This window comes from Triticum aestivum, chromosome 1B (genome assembly GCF_018294505.1).
Source record: "Triticum aestivum cultivar Chinese Spring chromosome 1B, IWGSC CS RefSeq v2.1, whole genome shotgun sequence".
NCBI lineage: Eukaryota > Viridiplantae > Streptophyta > Magnoliopsida > Poales > Poaceae > Triticum > Triticum aestivum.
The window spans coordinates 412,634,083-412,656,057 of NC_057795.1; positions in this window are offsets into that span (position 1 = coordinate 412,634,083).

Below are 21,975 nucleotides of genomic sequence, written 5' to 3' on the forward strand. Positions count from 1 at the left end.
GTGCTAAGATAGCTAAAATCTGCCAAAGAGTAAAATTGGGAAAAGGTTAAGTTTTTAATTGGTCAAGTAGTCTAATCACCCCCCCTCTAGACATACTTCAAGATCCTACACTCCTCGACCTAGTGCGTATCTGATTCCTTCAAGGATCGCACTAGTCTGGGTTTGATGCCGCTCATAATAAGACCGTTTGCTCATTCGACTTGACCATTTGTTTGGGGGTGATAGACGGAGGCATAATCGAGCTTAATTTCCATGTTGTCGCGCCAAGTTTTCACCTCGTCGGCTGTTAAATTGGAGTCGTTCTCGGTGATGATGCTGTCGGGGACACCGTAACGGTGTATGACCCTGGATATGAAGTCTATCACTGGTCCGGATTCGGCCGTTTTAACTAGTTTGGCTTCTATCCATTTGGTGAATTTATCCACCATGACCAACAAGTCTTTTTTCTTATGGCGTCCTCCTTTAAGGGGTCCAACCATATCGAGCCCCCAGACCACAAAGGGCCAAGTTATGGGGATTGTTTGGAGAGCGGTAGGTGGCATATGGCTTTGATTTGCAAAAAGCTGGCAACCGACGCAAGTTTGGACGAGGTCCTGTGCGTCTACTCGGGCTGTCGGCCAGTAGAAGCCTGTACGGAAGGCCTTGCTTACAAGGGCCCGAGCTGCGGCGTGGTGGCCGCCGAGTTAGCATGAATTTCGGCAAGAAGCTGCCGTCCTTCCTCTTCGGAGATGCACCTTTGGAGCACTCCGGTCACGCTTTTCTTATAAAGCTCTCCCTCATGGACCTTGTAGGCTTTAGAGCGCCGCACAATGCAACGTGCCTCATTTTGGTCCTCATGGAGTTCTTGTCTATTTAGGTAGGCTAAGAAGGGTTTTGTCCATGGGGCGATGACAACCATAGTCACGTGGGCCGAAGGTGTTATTTTGGTGGTGGAGCCTCCGATTATGTCAGAGTGTTCAGGATCTGGGGTTGTGTTCGGATCCGGACTAGTATTGCCGGTCTCCCCTTCCCACACCATGGATGGCTTGAACAACCTTTCCAAGAAGATATTAGGTGGGACGGGGTCGCGCTTAGCGCCTATGCGGGTGAGCATGTCCGCCGCTTGATTGTTTTCTTGGACCACATGGTGGAATTCGAGCCCCTCGAACCGAGCTGACATTTTAAGGACGACATTACGGTAAGCCGCCATTTTTGGGTCCTTGGTGTCAAAGTCTCCATTTATTTGAGATATTGCAAGGTTCGAATCCCCACGCACTTCTAGGCATTGAATGCCAATGGAGACTGCCATCCGAAAACCATGCAACAGAGCCTCATATTCGGCTGCATTGTTGGAGTATGTGTATAATATTTGGAGTACGTATTGGACTGTATCTCCGGTGGGGGATGTCAGGACAACGCCTGCCCCTAGACCAGCTAGCATTTTAGAGCCGTCAAAGTGCATGATCCAATTGGAGTACGCGCCGCACTCTTTAGGGAGTTCGACTTCTGTCCATTCGGCGACGAAGTAAGCCAGTACTTGCGACTTAATGGCTCGTCGTGGTTTGTATATTATGTCGAACGGGAGGAGCTCGATAGCCCATGTAGCAATCCGGCCCATGGCATCGCGGTTATTTATTATATCGTTGAGTGGTACTTCAGAGGCCACCGTGATTGAACACACTTGAAAGTAGTGTCGTAGTTTCCGGGATGCCATGAAGACTGCGTATGCTATCTTTTGATAATGTGGGTACCATGACTTGCATGGAGTGAGGACAGTGGATACGTAATATACCCGTTTTTGAAGTGGGAACTTATGTCCGTCCGTCTCTCGTTCGACGACGAGCACTGCGCTTACAACCTGGTGTGTTGCAGCTATATATAACAGCATGGGTTCGCCAATATTTGGCGCGGCCAGGATTGGATTGCTGGCCAAGAGGGCCTTTATTTCTTCCAGTACGGCCATCGCCGCATCCGTCCACTCGAAGTGTTCGGTGCGTCAAAGATGGCGATAAAGAGGTAGTGCCTTTTCTCCCAATCGGGATATAAAGCGGCTTAGGGCAGCCATGCATCTAGTTAATTTCTGGATTTGCTTGAGGTCTGTTCAGGTAGCCAACTGTGACAGAGCTCAGATTTTAGCCTGGTTTGCTTCAATTCCTCTATTGGAAACAATGAAGCCCAGCAGCTTTCTAGCAGGCACGCCGAAAACACATTTTTCCGGATTGAGCTTGATGTCATATGTTCGGAGATTGTCGAACGTAAGCCTCAAGTCGTCTACTAAAGATTCGACGTGTCTGGTTTTGATGACCACGTCGTCTGCGTATGCCTCCACTGTTTTGCCGATTTGTTTTTCCAGGCATGTCTGAATCATGCGTTGATAGGTTGCGCCGGCATTTTTGAGCCCGAAAGGCATGGTGTTAAAACAGAAGGGGTTGTATGGTGTGATGAATGTTTTTGCGGCTTGATCGGACTCCGCCATCTTGATTTGATGGTATCCGGAGTATGCGTCGAGGAAGCACAATGAGTCATGTCCTGCGGTAGCATCGATGATTTGATCAATGCGGGGGAGTGGGAAGGCATCCTTGGGGCAAGCCTTATTGAGGTCCTTGAAATCGACACATAGGCACCAGGATTTGTCCTTCTTTGGTACAATCACCACGTTTGCTAGCCAGTCCAGATGTTTTATTTCTCTGATGAATCCGGCCTGGAGTAACTTGGCTAGCTCTTCTCCCATGGCTTGTCGTTTAGGTTCTGAAAAGCACCGAAGAGTTTGCTTGACCGGCTTGTATCCCTTCAGTATGTTTAGGCTATGTTCGGCCATCCTGTGTGGGATACCTGGCATGTTTAAAGGATGCCAGGCAAAGATGTCCCAATTCTCACGCAAGAATTCTCACAGTGCAGCGTCTATTGTGGGGTTCAGCTGTGCCCCGATGGATGCTGTTTTTGTAGGGTCCGTTGGGTGGACCTAGAATTTGACTATTTCGTCCGCTGGTTTGAAAGAGGTGGACTTGGGTCACTTGTCGAGTATCACGTCGTCCCTGTCCACTATGGAGCGCAGCGTAGTTAGTTCTTCGACCGCGAGGGCTTCAGATAATGCCTCAAGGGCCAGTGCGGCAGTTTTATTTTCGGTGCGGAGTGCTACGTCCGGATCACTAGCTAGAGTGATGATTCCATCGGGCCCGGGCATCTTGAGCTTCATGTATCCATAATGGGGTATAGCTTGGAAGCTCGTGAATGCGTCCCACCCCAAAAGAGCATGGTATCCGCTACTGAACGGGGCCACCTGGAATGTGATTTCTTCGGACCTATAATTCTCCAGCGTGCCGAATACCACATCCAGTGTGATGTTTCCCGTACATCGTGCCTCTCGACTAGGGATAATCCCTCTGAAGGTGGTGCTGCTTGGATCAATGCGGCTATTGTCTATTTCCATTTTGTTGAGAGTTTCCTCGTAGATGAGGTTTAATCCACTTCCGCCATCCATGAGCACTTTAGTAAGCTGGAAGCCGTCCACAATTGGACTAAGGACCAGAGCGGCTAGTGCTCGAACTGTTCGGAATTGAGGTTTGTCACTGGCATTGAAGGTTATGGTCGTGTCGTTCCATGGATTTATTGTTGCAATGTGGCAGACTTCAGCGAGGCTGCGGAGTGCTCGCTTGCGCCTATTATTTGAGGCAAAAGTCTCGAAGACTGACAATACTGTATTTTTATTCTCCGCGGGATGATGCTCTGTGGTGTCGTTAATGAGGAGACCCTCGCCGCTCTTGGCCTCCTGCCGGAGTATCCAACATGCTCTAAGGTTGTGTGTTTGTATGGTATCCGGTGTGTTGTGAATTTTGCATGGCCCATTGAGCCATCCCTCCAATACAGTTCTACGCCCTGTAGTGGGCTTTGGTTTCTTTGTAATTGGATTGGGTGACTTGCGAGAGTGCACCCTTTTAATACGGACGAGGGGTTTAGTAAGAGCCGGAGGATCCCGGAATTTTGTTTGGGTTTTCCAGGCACTTTCCATCGCACAATACTTATGTACTATGGCCGCCAAGTCAGCGAAGTGTGCTATGTCACGGCGACTAAGGATGGCAATTTTATCCGTGGACATGGATACCCATGGATATCCGACCAGAATGGATAAGGTTTGGGTATGCTTTTGCGTCCGTGGGCAGCGCCCAAACCCGACCCGATTGCTCGTGGGCAGGACATGGATATAATCTTGTACCCGTGGATATATCCAAACCCGACCCGATAGTATGGATTATTGGGGAATTTTTTGATATCCCTACCCCACAGTCACATGTCCTGCTGCAATTTTACACTTTGTTATCTAAAACATGCAAAAGAAATTGCACAATCCCTGTCATAACTTTTAATAGTTGATATTCAATCCCATCCATAACATACTCCAACACCCCTTCTCTTATTTTGATCTCCTTGTTAAATGACTCGTCATTCTCATCTATTAGAAAAAAAACCTAAATGATATTTGGTTGTTAGTGGGTGTTGATTTACCATCAGTCGATGTTTACCATAAGTGAGGCCTAGCCTGCCACGAGGTGAAGATTGGAAGAGCTTATGTTAACATTGTATTATGTCTTATTTATATGTCTTGAGAGGACCCAATGGACATCCAATGGGTATGGATATCCGACGGGTTTGGACATGGACACAATTTTTCACCCATGGATATTTTCATGGTTGGGCAAAGACTATCTTCATGGATATGGATATGGATTAGATATAGTTCAACCTGGTCCAAACCCGACCCATTGCCAGCCTTAACGGCGACTTATGGCGTTGGGATTCCCCTGTCCGTGCAATTTTTGCAAAAGAATGAAATTGTATCTTCCTCGCGACAGTCCTTGACCTTGCTTATTACAAGGAGGAATCTGGCCCAGAAGTGATGTACTGTCTCTTGGGGCTCTTGTCTAATGTGGGAAAGATCACTTGTATCTGGATGGGTGGTTAGATTTGAGTCCAAACCCTGACCCGATCTGAGACCCAGGGGCAGAGGAGCTTCCGAGCTTGGCGGTTCAGGCTCCGGGATGTTGCCGAATTTTTCTGGCCCACTATCCGATTCTAGGTTCGGAGCTTGGGCCATGTCCTCCCATAGACGAGTATCCGGCTCGGAGAGCTCGGGAATTCGGACATAGTTCGTCCTCAAAATAGAAGAAGAATCGCTGCATTGCTCCTCCACCACCGCTATCTGATGGGTGACAGGCGGGGAGTTAATCTCCCTTTGGTCGGGTTTAAGCCCGATCCGATCATAGTCCGTAGCGACTCCCAGGGTGGCGATGCGATCCAAGAGCTCATTCAGGGAGGACAGATCCATTGGATCCCATCTGCTCGGTGAACTCCGAGCTGACGTGGAGGCTGTTTTCGATGACCTGAAAAGTCATCGTCGGCGCGGCGGCCGAACGGGCGGTCATGACGAAGCCGCCTAGTCGGAGAGTTTGGCCTACAACTAGGGCTCCCCCAGAGGTAATGTTGTCCTTGACAACAAGGCGAGCCATCCAGCCTTACCGCGACAGCACGGTGGAACTCTCAATGAAAGCAACAATGTCGGTGTCAGAACCGACGGATCTCGGGTAGGGGGTCCCGAACTATGCGTCTAAGGCTAATGGTAATAGGAGGCGGGGGACACAATGTTTACCCAGGTTTGGGACCTCTAGATGGAGGTAATACCCTACTTCGTGCTTGATTGATTTTGATGATATGAGTATTACAAGAGTTGTTCTACCACGGGATCATAGAGGTTAGACCCTAGAAGCTAGCCTATGATTATGATTGTTGTTGTCCTACAGACTAAACCCTCCAGTTTATATAGAAACCGGAGGGGGCTAGGGTTACACAGAGTTGGTTACATAGAAGGAGATCTACACATCCGAATTGCCAAGCTTGCCTTCCACGAAAACGAAAGTCCCACCCGGACACGGGACGAAGTCTTCAATCTTGTATCTTCATAGTCCAACAGTCCGGCCAAAGTATATAGTCCGGCTGTCCGAGGACCCCCTAGTCCAGGACTCCCTCAAAGAGCCCCTCAAAATCTCTTAATCATTTTCTAAAATTTTCTGAAATTTTTAGTAACTCAAAATAAAAGTGAATCAAACTAAATAAAATTGATAGCAACTACTCCCACAAATGCCTAGAACCTATATCATGCATTAGGATTACTTGGGACCTCATAAATTTGACAAGCAAGCTCAAGAACAAGGCCACCTAGGCAGAAAAAATTTGCAATTAATAAAGCACTAGAACAAAAACTAATTGGACCATTGGAGGAGTCACATACCAAGGAACAATCTCCCAAAGCAGTTTTGTGAATGGAGCTTTGTACAAGGAGATCGAAAATCGCAGCAAAATGAGCCAGAACTCGTGCTTGAGCTAGATGGTGATTTTTTTGGAGGAAGATGAAGTGTGTGGGTGCAGGAATAAGTGGAGGGGGCCACCATGGGCCCACGAGGCAGGGGGCGCGCCCTGGACCCTCGTGGCCAGGTGCCAGCTCTCCTTGCTGTGTTCTCAGTGCCAAATATTCTCAAATATTCCAGAAAAAACATACTAAATTGGCAGGGCATTTGGAGAACTTTTATTTTCGGGGTATTTTTTTATTGCATGGATAATTTAGAAAACAGACAGAAAATACTATTTTTACTTTATTTAAACTAAATAATAGAAAGTAAAAGGAGGGTACAGAAGGTTGTGCCTTCTAACTTCATCCATCTCATGATCATCAAAAGGAATCCACTAACAAGGTTGATCAAGTCTTGTTAACAAACTCATTCCGAATAACATGGAACCAGAGAAATTTCGAATAACACTAGGTTACCTCAACGGGGTATGCACATCCCCAATAATAAGAATATCATATTTCTTCTTGACAGTAGGGAGAGGAAATTCAAAACCTCCAATAATAATAGTTGGTAATTTTCCAATAGAATTGATGCTATGAACTTGAGGTTGTTTCCTTAGAAAGTGTACCGTATGCTCATTACCATTAACATGAAAAGTGACATTGCCTTTGTTGCAATCAATAACAGCCCCTGCAGTATTCAAAAAGGGTCTACCAAGGATAATCGACATACTATCGTGCTCGGGAATATCAAGAATAACAAAGTCCGTTAAGATAGTGACATTGTGCAACCACAACAGGCACATCCTCACAAATACCGACAGGGGTATAGCAGTTGATTTATCAGCCATTTGTAAAGATATTTCAAGAGGTGTCAACTTATTCAATTCAAGTCTACGATATAGAGAGAGAGGAATAACACTAACACCGGCTCCAAGATCACATAAAGCAGTTTTAACATAGTTTCTCTTAATGGAGCATGGTATAGTTGGTACTCCTAGGTCTCCAAGTTTCTTTTGTAGTCCACCTTTAAAAGTATAATTAGCAAACATGGTGGAAATTTCAGCTTCCGGTATCTTTCTTTTATTTGTAATAATATACTTCATATATTTAGCATAAGGACTTACTTTAAGCATATCAGTTAAGCGCATACGTAAGAAGATAGGTCTAATCATGACTTAGCCGAAAGGGGAGTTGGTCGGAGTGGCCGGGGGAGTGTCATGGCAATGGGAGGGTTCCATCGAAATGTCGTTGCTCCACCCGAATGGGATGCCGAGGCCAAGGATTCCATGGTTTGGGTAAAGTGCGCTACCTCTGCGATGTGTATTTAATGTATCGATAGCCGCATCCTCGGTTACGGACACAACTCGTGAGTAAGTCACACCATGGATCAACATTAATAAGTAATCTTGCACACTAAATATTTGTTGTTGGCACTGGTTATGTGATGATTTGTGGAATCATGAGATGATCATAGTTGGCATCGAAGTGTTGACTTCATTTGTGATCTGGGTATGATCACCATTCGATTACGAGGTAACCCGTCTGGTAAGAGAGCCCAAGGGACTCAGTGCACAAGTTGATTTTACCGCATAAGTAGCATGAATTGCATTGCATTAATCTGAATAATTGTCATGATATTGTTTGCCATTATGCTTATGTTTGTTGTGAGCTTGCAAGTACATTCAATGTACTGACCTGGCGTGTCATGCCAGATTTCAAGCAAGTCGTATTGGATCCGAGAGCTTCCCGCGTCTAGATCGTGTCCACATCGGTGTCCCTATGCTATGGAGTTCCACTTCGTCGCCGTTCCACTACCGCGTAGTTAATGTGATCGAGGCCCCTTCATGTTCATTAAACAATGTACATACTGTTCAGCCGCACCGTGTGTGCTGCTTGGTGATACGTCTCCAACGTATCTATAATTTTTGTTGTATTCATGCCATGTTTATAATATTTTTACATGATTTTGGTATGATTTTGTTAGAACTAACCCGGACTAACGCTGTTTTCAGCAGAACTACCGTGATGTTGTTTTTGTGTAGAAAAAAAAATTTCTTCGAATGCGCAGAAAATCAACGAAGATTTTTTCTAGAAAATATAAAAAATACTGGAACGAAGAGTTACCGGAGAGGAGTCCCATGGTCCCCACGAGGGTGGAGGGCGCGCCCCCCTAGAGCGTGCCCCCTGCCTCATGGACTCCCTATGGGCCCCTCCTGACTTGTTCTCGACGCCAACCTCTCCTATAAATTCCCAAACCTCCAGAACGTAACCTAGATCGGAAGTTCCGCCGCCGCAAGCCTTTGTAGCCACAAAATCCAATCAGGACCCTATTCCGGCACCCTGCCGGAGGGGGATCCATCACCAGTAGCCATCTTCATTATCCCAGTGCTCTCCATGATGAGGAGGGAGTAGTTCACCCTCGGGGCTGAGGGTATGTACCAGTAGCTATGTGTTTGATCTCTCTCTCTCTCATGTTCTTGATTTGGCACAATCTTGATGTATCGCGAGCTTTGCTATTATAGTTGGATCTTATGATGTTTCTCCCCCTCTACCTTCTTGTAATGGATTGAGTTTTCCCTTTGAAGTTATATTATCGGAATGAGTCTTTAAGGATTTGAGAACACTTGATGTATGTCTTGCATGTGCTTATCTATGGTGACAATGGGATATTCACGTGATCTACTTGATGTATGTTTTGGTGATCAAATTGCGGGTTTAGTGACCTTGTGAACTTATGGATAGGGGTTGGCACACGTTTTTGTCTTGAATCTCCGGTAGAAACTTTGGGGCACTCTTTGAAGTTCTTTGTGTTGGTTTGAATAGATGAATCTGAGGTTGTGTGATGCATATCGTATAATCAAACCCGCGAATACTTTAGGTGACATTGAAGTATCTAGGTGATATTAGGGTTTTGGTTGATGTGTGACTTAAGGTGTTATTTTACTACGAACTCTATGGCTGTTTGTGACACATATAGGAATAGCCCAATGGATTGATCGTAAAGAATAACTTTGAGGTGGTTTTGTACCGTACAATAATCTCTTCATTTGTTCTCCGCTATTAGTGACTTTCGAGTGACTCTTTGTTGCATGTTGAGGGATTGTTATATGATCTAATTATGTTATCATTGTTTAGAGAACTTGCACTAGTGAAAGTATGAACCCTAGGCCTTGTTTCCTAGCATTGCAACACCGTTTTCGCTCACTTTTGTTACTTGCTACCTTGCTGTTTTTTATATTTTCAGATTATAAAAACCTATATCTACCATCCATATTACACTTGTATCACCATCTCTTCGCCAAACTAGTGCACCTATACAATTTACCATTGTATTGGGTGTGTTGGGGACACAAGAAACTCTTTGTTATTTGTTTGCATGGTTGTTTGAGAGAGACCATCTTCATCCTATGATTCCCATGGATTGATAAACCTTAGGTCATCCACTTGAGGGAAATTTGCTACTGTCCTACAAACCTTTGCACTTGGAGGCCCAACAATGTCTACAAGAAGAAGGTTGCATAGGATCAATCTCTTTTCTAGCGCTGTTGCCGGGGAGGTTAAAGCTTGAAGGTATATATTTAGATCTTGCAATTGAATCTTTTAGTTTCTTTTTTTATGACTAGTTTAGTCTATAAAAGAAAACTACTAAAAATGGAATTGTGGGTGCCTCATATGCTTCATCTTTTTAATGTCTTTCATGAAAATAAGGATTCCGATAATTGTGCCAAAGTGTTAGAAGAAGAATGCATTAAAATGTTTGGCACTAAATATTTGAATGATGAGCATGATTGCAATGTTGTTAGTATGAATTCTTTGAATATCCATGATGCTAATGATATGCAAAGCCACAAGCTTGGGGATGCTATGTTTGATGAACATGATATTTTTGTCCCCCAAGTTTTGATGAGCAAATTTATTTTGATGATAGCATGCCTCCTATTTATGATGATTATGTTGATGAAAGTGGGTTTGGAAGAGTGCGAACTTTAGGAAGTAATGATCCCACTATTTTGGAGGGTGTTGAATCTTATTGTGATAATTATGAAACTGGATTAGGAGAGGTCATGACTTTATTTAGTGATGAATCCACTATTTCGGAAGGGGTTCCAATTGATTATGAGAACAAAGTTGCTATATATAATGATTATTGTGATGACATGTATGCTATAAGGAATAATGATAACCATGAAACTTGTCATCATGATTTTAATTTTCAATTGGATTATGCCTCACATCATAGTTATTTTGTTGAGTTTGCTCCCACTACTATTCATGAGAAGAAATTTGCTTATGTGGAGAGTAATAAAATTTCTATGCTTGTGGCTCATGAAAAGAGTGCTTTATGTGATAGTTATATTGTTGAATTAATTCATGATGCTACTGAAAATTACTATGAGGGAGGAACATATTCTTGTAGGAATTACAGTAATATCAAGTTTCCTCTCTATGTGTTGAAAATCTTGAAGTTATGCTTCTTTTGCTTTCCTATGCTAGTTGATTCTTGTTCACATAAGTTGTTTGCTCACAAAATCCCTATGCATAGGAAGTGGGTTAGACTTAAATGTGTTAGACATATGCTTCATGATGCTCCTATTATGTTTCAGTTCCTATCTTTTATGTGAGCATCATCGAAATCATCATGCGTAGCTAAAAAGGCATTAAAGAAAAGCGCTTGTTGGGAAACAACCCAACATTTACCCCTACTGTTTTTGTGTGTCCACATGATTATGATACTTTAGTAATCATGTTTTATAGGCTTTTTTCAATAAAGTGCCAAGTAAGACCTTTGGGTAGCTTACAGTGATAGTTGTGTTGATCCTGCTGAGAATCAGAAACTTTTGCACCCAGTAAATTAGTTTTAATAATTCACAGAAACATGCTTTTTATCTGATTCTTTTTCTCTGGATTGATATACAAATTGCTCAGGTTTTACTAATTTTGTAGGATTTCTAGAGTTAGAGAAATATTCGAGAGTTACAGATTACTATAGACTGTTCTGTTTTTGACAGATTCTGTTTTCTATCTGTTGTTTGCTTATTTTGATGAATGTATGAGTAGTATCAGAGGGTATGAACTTTAGAGAAGTTGGAATACAGTAGATATTACACCAATATGAATTTATAATGAGTTCGCAACAGTACCAAAAGTGGTGATTTTATTTTCTTATACTAACGAAGCTTACGAGTTTTCTGTTAAGTTTTGTGTTGTGAAGTTTTCAAGTTTTCGGTAAAGATTGGATGGAATATGGAATAAGGAGTGGCAAGAGCCTAAGCTTGGGGATTCCCAAGGCACCCCAAGGTAATATTCAAGGACAACCAAGATCCTAAGCTTGGGGATGCCCCGGATGGCATCCCCTCTTTCGTCTTCGTTCATCGGTAACTTTACTTGGAGCTATATTTTTATTCACCACATGATATGTGTTTTTCTTGGAGCGTAATTTACTTTTATTTTGTTTTTCTTGCTGTTTGAATAATATTGCAAGATATGAAATTATTAAATGTTATAGAGTCTTCACATAGTTACATAATTATTTGACTACTCATTGATCTTCACTTATATCTTTTGAGTAGTTTGTCGTTTGCTCTAGTGCTTCAGTTATATATTTTAGAGCACGGCGGTGGTTTTATTTTAAAGGAATTGTTGAACTCTCATGCTTCACTTATATTATTTTGAGAGTCTTTTAGATCAGCATGGTAATTAGCTTTTGTTATAAAACTAGTCCTAATATGATGGGCATCCAAGATGGATGTTGGGGAAACTGATCCACGAACACCTATGGGACCGGCGGACCGAGCCCCTTTCGGTTCGGCGGGGGGCCGAGATAGCAGGAAGAGCGGATCGAGGCGAAGCACACGAGCAGTTTACCCAGCTTCGGAGCTCTCCGGAGAGATAACACTCCTACTGCTGCATGTCTGAGTGTATTGAGTTCTTGCTCGGGAGCGCTGAGTGCTACAGTACACACTAGCTGCTAACGAGACCGAGCGTGAGTGTTTTTCTGCCCTCGAACCCCCCCCCCCCTACGTTGCGCATGGGCCTCCTTTTATATGCTAAAGGGGTCTCCGACAGGTGGCAACACAGACAAGGGTAAAAATGGAAAAGGAATTGCGGTTGGTACAACTACCTGTACAGTGTATCATACCTAACCCTGATGGCAGGGGACAAAGGCATTAAATGCCCGTCTAAGTCGCCCAAATAGTGCAAAAAGGGACCGTCAGGGACTCCACCGCTTGCCACGATGGCAATCTTGTCAGCGTCGCTTGCCACCGCGCACCGCTGGCCGCGCAGCCTCTTGCCACGCGCGCCTGGAAAGGTCCCAGGGTGACACGTTGGTGGATGTGCTAGAGCGCGGGTACAGAGTGGTAGTTTGCCGCGGCAAGCGCCTTGCCGCGGTCGTTGTCTTGTCGCATCCGGAAGCTTGTCGCTCACCGGGCCTCGCCGGGACGTGTGGCGCGTCGCGGCAAGTTCCTTGAGATGCCTTGGTTGGCCTTACCGGCAAGCTCCTCTTGCCGGGGCCTTGTCTCCATGGCTTGAATACTTTGTTCTTGAATGGCTCCAAAGGAACCACGGAGGACCTTGGCGGTCACCCGGCAAGCCTTGCCGCGGGGTGCTGCAACCGCCCGTGCACAAGTTCGGGATACTAGGGTACCCCTACTCTAGTACACCGACAGGAGCCCCCGGGCCTGGGCCACACACGGTGCCAAGCGCTGTTGGGCCAGGCCCAAAACAGGGCACGGGCACGCGCGGCCTGGGTTACGCCGTATCTCACTCTGTATCCACCACGCCCTCCTCGAACGGCACGCGTCGAATGCGGCGTTGTGGGAGAGATCATGGGTGTTGCCGCAGCCATCGACAGGGAGCTGGCGCAGCTGGGGATGGAGGATCTCGGGTATTCCTCCGATGAGCACCTCCAACCCAGCGCCAAGCTCAGCTTGTTCTTCAAAAGCGTGGCGACGGCCCTCCAGCAACTCCGGGAGAAGATCCCAGAGCAGCTAGCCGATGAGTCGCACAGGATCTGCGCGGGAGCTCTTCAAAAGGTGCTGGTGAAGGTGGCCTTCCGCAACCCAGGCCTCAACCTCACCAATGTCCTCAGGACCTTGCCGCCGGATGCTGCCAAAGATGTCGGGGAAATTGATCCACGAACACCTATGGGACCGGCGGACCGAGCCCCTTTCGGTTCGGCGGGGGGCGGAGATCGCACGAAGAGCAGATCGAGGCGAAGCTCACGAGCAGTTTACCCAGCTTCGGGGCTCTCCGGAGATATAACACTCCTACTGCTGCATGTCTGAGTGTATTGAGTTCTTGCTCGGGAGCGCTGAGTGCTACAGTACACACTAGCTGCTAACGAGACCGAGCGTGAGTGTTTTTCTGCCCTCGAACCCCCCCCCCTATGTTGCGCATGGGCCTCCTTTTATATGCTAAAGGGGTCTCCGACAGGTGGCAACGTAGATAAGGGTAAAAATGGAAAAGGAATTGCGGTTGGTACAACTACCTGTACAGTGTATCATACCTAACCCTGACGGCAGGGGACAAAGGCATTAAATGCCCGTCTAAGTCGCCCAAATAGTGCAAAAAGGGACCGTCAGGGACGCCACCGCTTGCCACGATGGCAATCTTGTCAGCGTCGCTTGCCACCGCGCACCGCTGGCCGTGCAGCCTCTTGCCACGCGCGCCTGGAAAGGTCCCAGGGCGACACGTTGGTGGATGTGCTGGAGCGCGGGTACAGAGTGGTAGTTTGCCGCGGCAAGCGCCTTGCCGCGGTCGTTGTCTTGTCGCGTCCGGAAACTTGTCGCTCACCGGGCCTCGCCGGGACGCGTGGCGTGTCACGGCAAGTTCCTTGAGATGCCTTGGTTGGCCTTCCCGGTAAGCTCCTCTTGCCGGGGCCTTGTCTCCTTGGCTTGAATACTTTGTTCTTGAATGGCTCCAAAGGAACCACGGAGGACCTTGGCGGTCACCCGGCAAGCCTTGCCACAGGGTGCTGCAACCGCCCGTGCACAAGTTCGGGATACTAGGGTACCCCTACTCTAGTACACCGACAGGAGCCCCCGGGCCTGGGCCACACACGGTGACAAGCGCTGTTGGGCCAGGCCCAAAACAGGGCACGGGCACGCGCGGCCTGGGTTACGCCGTATCTCACTCTGTATCCACCGCGCCCTCCTCAAACGGCACGCGTCGAATGTGGCGTCGTGGGAGAGATCGTGGGTGTTGCCGCAGCCATCGACAGGGAGCTGGCGCAGCTGGGGATGGAGGATCCCGGGTATTCCTCCGATGAGCACCTCCAACCCAGCGCCAAGCTCAGCTTGTTCTTCAAAAGCGTGGCGGCGGCCCTCCAGCGACTCCGGGAGAAGATCCCAACGCAGCTGGCCGACGAGTCGCGCAGGATCTGCGCGGGAGCTCTTCAAAAGGTGCTGGTGAAGGTGGCCTTCCGCAACCCAGGCCTCAACCTCACCAACGTCCTCAGGACCTTGCCGCCAGATGCTGATCTGGAAGCGCTCAAGACCCTTGTCACACCCATTGTGGACAAGGTGAGCGGGATCAAGAGGGTTGAGGGCGATCGCATAGATTAGGCCGCCCGTTTTCTCTTTTTCTTGTCGCTGTTGGTCACGTTATGAGAACAATCTGTTAGAGCTGCGACAAGCTATCTTGTAATATGACTCTATTTTGGGTAGCGATTACTATGTTATTTCGTTTACTTGATTCCTTCCTTTGTATGTTTTTGCCCTACGCTTTTAGGGAAGTTGTCGGCGCGGGCACCTTAGCCGCGAGCGCTGAGTGCGGGACGTCAGCAGCCTGCTGGTGGTGCCGCTACCGACAAGAAACCTTGTCGCAACTAGTCGCAGCTCACTTAAGTTGTTGAGCGGACTCGAAACAAAGTAAGGGCGCAACTAGCTACGAGTTGGTTCCTCCGTGCATAGGTTTTCCGTACAAAGCATGGTCGTTCGAGGAAGATAACTTAAAAATTTAAAACTGATTGCTCAAACTTTAGCAACTTAGCTCTTCTGTCGTTTGCTTCCCGGTAAGGCGAAACTTCTTCAAACGACGCTTGGTCCACACCATTATCTTCTCCTTTCCCCCCGGCAAACTTGTGGGCGAGGGAACCTTCCTTTCTTTGAGAAAGAGAAAGAAGAGAAAATAAAGATATGGAGCCTTACGGCTCGTTATTGCTTACCGGGGGTAGGCGCTGCACAAAGTGTCAGATAATGCCTACAAAAAAAAGTAAAAAGCATGAAATTGACAAGATGTGCGGAGCACATGAGCTTTACTTATGCACGGGGTCTGCGCCTGGCTTCGTACAAAGGATTACATGCAACATCGGCAAGACTTGTACAAAAGGTGGTTGCCGGAACAGGTTCCGGCAACCGCGCCCTACGGGTAAAACTTACGAAGATGCTCAATGTTCCAGGAGTTGCTCACCGGAATGCCATCTTTGGTCTCAAGGCGGATAGCGCCAGGCCTAGTGACTCGTTTCACCCGGTAAGGGCCTTCCCACTTCGGCGTCAACTTGTTGGAATTCTTGGCGGACTGAGCACGCCGAAGAACAAGGTCGCCTTCCTCGAGACTTCTGGCATTAACTTTGCGGCTATGGTAGCGGCGCAAAGCTTGCTGGTATCGAGCAGCTCGTACAGCGGCCTGAAGACGGTCCTCCTCAAGGAGCAGTGCGTCATCTTGTCGCAACTGCTCTTGCTCAAGCTCATCATAAGCGAGCACTCGAGGTGACCCGTATACGAGTTCCGTGGGGAGAACTGCCTCTGCTCCCTAGACTAGAGCGAAAGGTGTCTGGACAGTGGCTCAATTTGGCGTCGTCCTGATCGACCAAAGAATCACCGGCAGCTCCTCAATCCAGTTCTTTCCGCACTTGCGCAGCCTGTCGAAAGTCCTGGTCTTGAGCCCACGCAGCACTTCAGCATTCGCCCTCTCCGCTTGACCGTTACTTCTCAGATGAGCAACAGAAGCGAAGCAGACCTTGGCGCCAAGATCTTGGACGTACTGCATGAAGGTGCGGCTCAAGAATTGCGTGCCGTTGTCGGTGATGATCCTGTTAGGGATCCCGAAGTGGCAAACAATCGACCTGAAGAACTTGACTGCTGACTGTGCTGTCACCTTCCTCACTGCTTCCACTTCCGGCCACTTTGTGAACTTGTCGATTGCAACGTACAAGTACTCAAAGCCCCCGACAGCTCGGGGAAAGGGGCCAAGGATGTCGAGCCCCCAGACCGAAAATGGCCAGGATAAAGGGATCGTCTGGAGAGCTTGAGCTGGCTGGTGTATCTGCTTGGAATGGAACAGGCACGCTTCACACTTGGTTACTTGTGCAGTTGCATCCTAGAGGGCTGTCGGCCAAAAGAAACCTTGCTGGAACGCTTTGCCGACAAGTGCTCTTGCACCAATGTGGTGACCACATATGCCTCCATGTATCTCTGCCAACAACTTTTGTCCGTCTTCCCGGTGAATACACTTCAATTTCACGCCGTTGAGTCTTCTTCTGTACAGTGTGTTGTCGACAAAATGGTACATACTTGACTGCCGGGCTACTCTTTCCGCTTCTTCTTGCTCTTCGGGAAGTTCTCCTGTCTGAAGTAAATGGACAATCTGCTGTGCCCATGCTGGAGCTTGCGGCTCGACAACAAGGACTAAAGGCACATCTGCTGCCGCGGGAACATCCGCTTCTACGGCGAGAACCTGCGGCTCAGCCGGAGCTTGACGTTCCCCGGCAAGCTTGCCGGAGCAAAACTTGTCGGGAGCGTCTGCTTCAACGGAACAAACCCTAGGGCTTGCCGGAGCAGACTGCTCCTCAGCACCCTTGGTGTTGATCTTGAGGACCTTCTTAGCGGCGGCTTCGGGGAGCTCTGCCGGAAAATAGTCACCAGAAATCAACTTCCTCTTCTTGCTCTGTCCAGTTGATGGCGTTACAGATGGTTGAGTCAGTTTGAGCACAAAGATCCCTGGTTCCATAGGTAACTTAAGTGCGGCGCACTTCGACAGGCCATCGACAATGTCGTTCTAAGCTCTTGGAACATGTTCCATCTGTAGGCCGTCAAAGTGCTCTTCTAGCTTTCTCACTTCATCAACGTAAGCTTCCATCAATGGACTTTGATAATTCTTGTTCACTTGGCGGACGACAAGCTGTGAGTCACCCCTGACAATGAGCTTCTTGATCCCAAGGTCTGCTGCGATCCTGAGACCGGCAAGCAAACCTTCATACTCTGCGGTATTGTTCGTTGCTTGCTCCTTGGGAAAGTGCATCTGGACTACGTACTTGAGGTGCTCTCCGGTGGGTGCAACAAGTAGCACGCCCACACCGGCGCCTTGCAGCGAGAAGGCACCATCAAAGTACATCAGCCACTCTTTGCTTGCTTCCTTGACGGGGATGCTTGTTTCTGGAATTTCTTCATCTTGTGTTGGCGTCCATTCTGCTATGAACTCCGCCAGTGCTCTGCTTTGGATAGTTGAAGTGCTCTCAAACTTGAGGCCAAAGCTTGACAGTTCCAGTGCCCACTCGACAATCCTGCCTGTTGCTTCTGGATTTTGCAGTATCCTCTTCAGCGGAAAACGAGTGACGACTGTGATCTCATGTGCTTGGAAGTAATGGCGCAGCTTTCTCGAGGCCATGAGAAGGCCGAAAAGCAATTTCTACACACCAGAGTACCTTGACCTAGCCCCCTGCAGAAGGGAACTGACAAAGTAAACTGGGCGCTGCACCATTCTTTTCTGCATCTTCTCACGCGCCTGCGCAGATCCATCTTTGTTGGGACCAGAGCTTGCCGGTGAAGTCCCCTGCTTGTCGCTGGATGCATCTGCCGTGGTTGCTGGCTCATCATCCGCCTCCCTCTCCGCTACTAATGCAGCACTAACCACTTGATTGGTTGCCACTATATATAGCAGCAACTTCTCTTGTGGCTTAGGTGCGACAAGTGTTGGAGTGGAGGACAGGTATCTCTTTAAGTCCTGCAGTGCAGCCTCCGCTTCCGGAGTCCATTTCATTGGACCTGCCTTTTTCAATATTTTGAAAAATGGCAGGGCGCGCTCAGCAGACCTAGAGATAAACCTGCTGAGAGCAGCTACGCAACCGGCAAGTCTTCGTACATCCTTGACGCGCTTTGGTGCTTCAATCTGCTCAATGGCCTTGATCTTGTCGGGATTGGCTTCAATTCCCCGCTGAGACACGAAGAAACCGAGAAGCTTGCTGGAGGGGATTCCAAACACACACTTCTCGGGGTTAAGCTTGAGGTTGATCTTGCGTAGATTTGCAAAGGTTTCGTCTAAATCTTGAATCAGAGTCGCCTTGTCCTTGCTCTTGACCACTATGCCATCCAAGTAGGCTTCCACATTTCTGTGTATTTGCGGCTCAAAAGTGTCATGGACTACCCTTGCAAATGTTGAACCAGCATTCTTTAAACTGAAAGGCATCCGTACGAAACAGTATGTGCCACATGGGGTGATGAATGCGGTCTTCTCCTCATCCTCTTCTGCCATGAAGATCTGATGGTATCCTGAGTATGCATCAAGAAATGAAAGCAAGTCACATCCGGCCGTGGAGTCAACAATCTGGTCGATGCACGGCAAGGGAAATGGGTCTTTGGGACAAGCTTTATTGACATCGGTAAAGTCGATACAAAGCCTCCATTTCCCGTTTGCCTTGCGCACGACTACAGGGTTGGCCAACCACGTAGGATGGAGCACTGACAAGGCCTGCTGCTTCCAATTTCTTGATTTCTTCTGCGATGAATTCTTGGCGTTCCACTGCCTGTTTCTTGACTTTCTGCTTGACGGGCCGCGCATGAGGACAGACGGCAAGATGGTGCTCGATTACTTTCCTGGGAACACCGGGGATGTCAGACGGTTGCCACGCAAATACGTCGATGTTCGCCCGCAGGAAAGTAACGAGCGCGCTTTCCTATTTAGGGTCGAGAGTGGCACTGATGGTGAAGGTACCACCAGTGCCATCCTCCTTGGCGGACACCTTCTTGGTCTCTGGTGGAGCTGCCATTGTCTTCTTACACTTGCCGGTGGAGCTCGATGGTGCGTCCTCGACGGTAGCGCAGCACTCCGAAGAGGTGCGCTTGCCGGAGTGGGCATCAGAACTCTTGCCGGACTTGGTCTTCTTCTTCGCCCCGGGAGCTTCAACGGCAAGTGACTTGCGATCTGTTGCGGCTGCTGCTTCCCGGTAGATCTTGTCGGCGCAGATAAGAGCATCCTTCTTGTCACCAGGGACAGAGATGACACTTATCGAGCCTGGCATCTTCAGCATGTTGTATGCATAGTGAGAGGCTGCCATGAATTTGGCGAGTGCTGGACGGCCGAGTATCCCATTATAAGGCAATGGAAAGTCAGCAACGTCAAAAGTGACCCTCTCAGTCCTGAAGTTCAACTCGCTGCCAAATGTCACCGGCAACGTGATCTTTCCCTTCGTCTTGCTCCTTCCCGGATTGATTCCTTGGAATGTGTCGGTCTCTTCGAGCTCGCCATCAGGGATCTGGAGTTTCTGGAGTACCGCGGAGGAGATCAGGTTCAAGCCGGCCCTGCCGTCAACTAGCATCTTAGTGACCTTGAGGTTGCGGATAGTTGGTGAAACCAACATCGGCAAGCACCCGACCGCAGTTATGCGATCAGGGTGGTCCTCAATATCAAAGATGATAGGCGTGCTGGACCATTTCAGAGGCTTGCGTGACTCGACGGGTGGTTCTGCCGCATTGACTTCCCGCACCCACTGCTTGAGCTGGCGGTGTGAAGTATGCAGAGAAGCACCGCCGTCAACGCACAGGACCTCTGTGGCTTTCTGGAACTCCTGTTCATCAGTCTCATCATCATCCATATCTTCATCGTTGTCATCATCTTCATTCTTGTCGCGGCCGCGGGGAGGTCTGTCTCCTTGCCGCTGCTTGGCCTTGCCGCGGCGTCCTCCTCGGTCGGGGCGTTTCTTGCCGGCTCCTCTAGCACCTTCCTGGGCTTTCTCCTTGTTGCGTGGCTCGTATTCAGCCTTTTGCTGCTCGACAAGCTGCTCGACCTTCTTGCAGCTCTGGAGGTCATGGCCCTTGGTGCGGTGGATCTTGCAGTACTGCTTGTTGGTGCCGTCCTGCTTGTCGGCGACCGCCACAGCCTGGTAGTTGGTGCCTGCGGCAATCTCCTCGCCGGAGCTACCAGCTTTGGCTTTCTTGGCGCCACCTCCGTTGCCGGACTGCTCAACGACTAGCACATCTCTGCCTTTCTTCTTCCTGTTGTTCCGCCGCTGGTTTTTCTTTGTCGGGGCAGCCTCCTCACTATTAGATCCTGCTGCTTCTGTATTCTCTCTGGGGAGTTTCCTCCCTTCCTCAGCACGTGCACACTTGTCGGCCAGGGCATATAGCTCACTGACGTCTCTGATCTTGCACATCGCCATCTCCTCCCGCATCCTGCGGTTTCGCATGTTCTGATGGAACACGCTGATTACCGCGGCAGGGTGGACATCTGGGATGTTGTGGTGTACGCGGCTGAATCTCTGAAAGTACTTGCATAGGGGCTCTCCTTCCTTCTGGGCGAGCAGATGAAGGTCGCTCTCTTGGCCATGAGGCTTGTGGCCGCCTGTAAAGGCGCCGACAAACTGATGGCATAGGTCTGCCCAGGAGGATATGGAGTTGTCCGGCAAGTGCATGAGCCAGGATCTGACATTGGGCTTGAGCACCAGCGGGAAGTAGTTGGCCAGGATCTTGTCGTCCCGCCCCCCGGCAGCTTGCACCGTGATGGTGTAGATGCCGAGGAACTCCGACAGATGCGACTTGCCGTCGTACTTCTCTGGTACGTCTGGCTTGAAATTCTTCGTGCTGGGCCACTGGACTTGCCGCAGCTCACGAGTGAACGCAGGGCATCCTACCGCACACGACAAGTCGCTTGGTTCCCCTGGTGCATGCTTGTCGACAGAGGGCCCAGCGCGCTGGTCCGATTGACGCCGCGCTTCTCTTCGGCGCTCAATGCGAGTACGAGCGTCTTCTTGCTGTCGTTCGTGAAGAACTTGGCGCTGATCGCGACGAGCTCGTGGATCTGATGATGCAGTGGAGTCGCTGTCGAGGTGGATCCGGCGAGTCGGCGATCTTGGCCTTCGGGGGTGGAGAGTGCATGGTGGTTGCACCCCTACCAGTTTCGTCGCCATCGGCTCGTGCCTGGCAGTCCTGCCGCGGCAGCGATGTACTCGGCTGCCGCGGAGTGTCGCCGTTGGCGAAGCCGATGAGACTCTGAATGGTGGCCCTCCATTCATCGATCTTGTCTGCCGTTGGAGGGTAATCCAGGAGTAGTTGAGCTCGCGCCAAAGCTTCTGCTGGAGTGGTGGGTGGCAGTGGCGAACGGTGCGAGGAGCGGGATATGCTCGGACTTCTAACTATGTTAGAAGGAGCAGTATCCCGTCCAGGCGACCGTGTCTCGCTCGTGCCAGCATGTTGGCATGCATGCTGGTCTTGAGCACCTCGAGATCCACCAGCTCGATCTTGGTCCAACGAACGTATGACCCTGCGAATACCATAACGCTGTCGGTCCTGCGCCTCCTGAGATGGGCACGGTGCATGTACGGACGCCGAGGTCTGCGCAGCCTTGTCCTTGGACCTGGCAGCATCGTGAGCTCCCTCGTCGATGCCCGTTCTTCCGCCGGCGTCTACCCCACCACCCGTTTGCTCCGGTGGTGGTGGGAT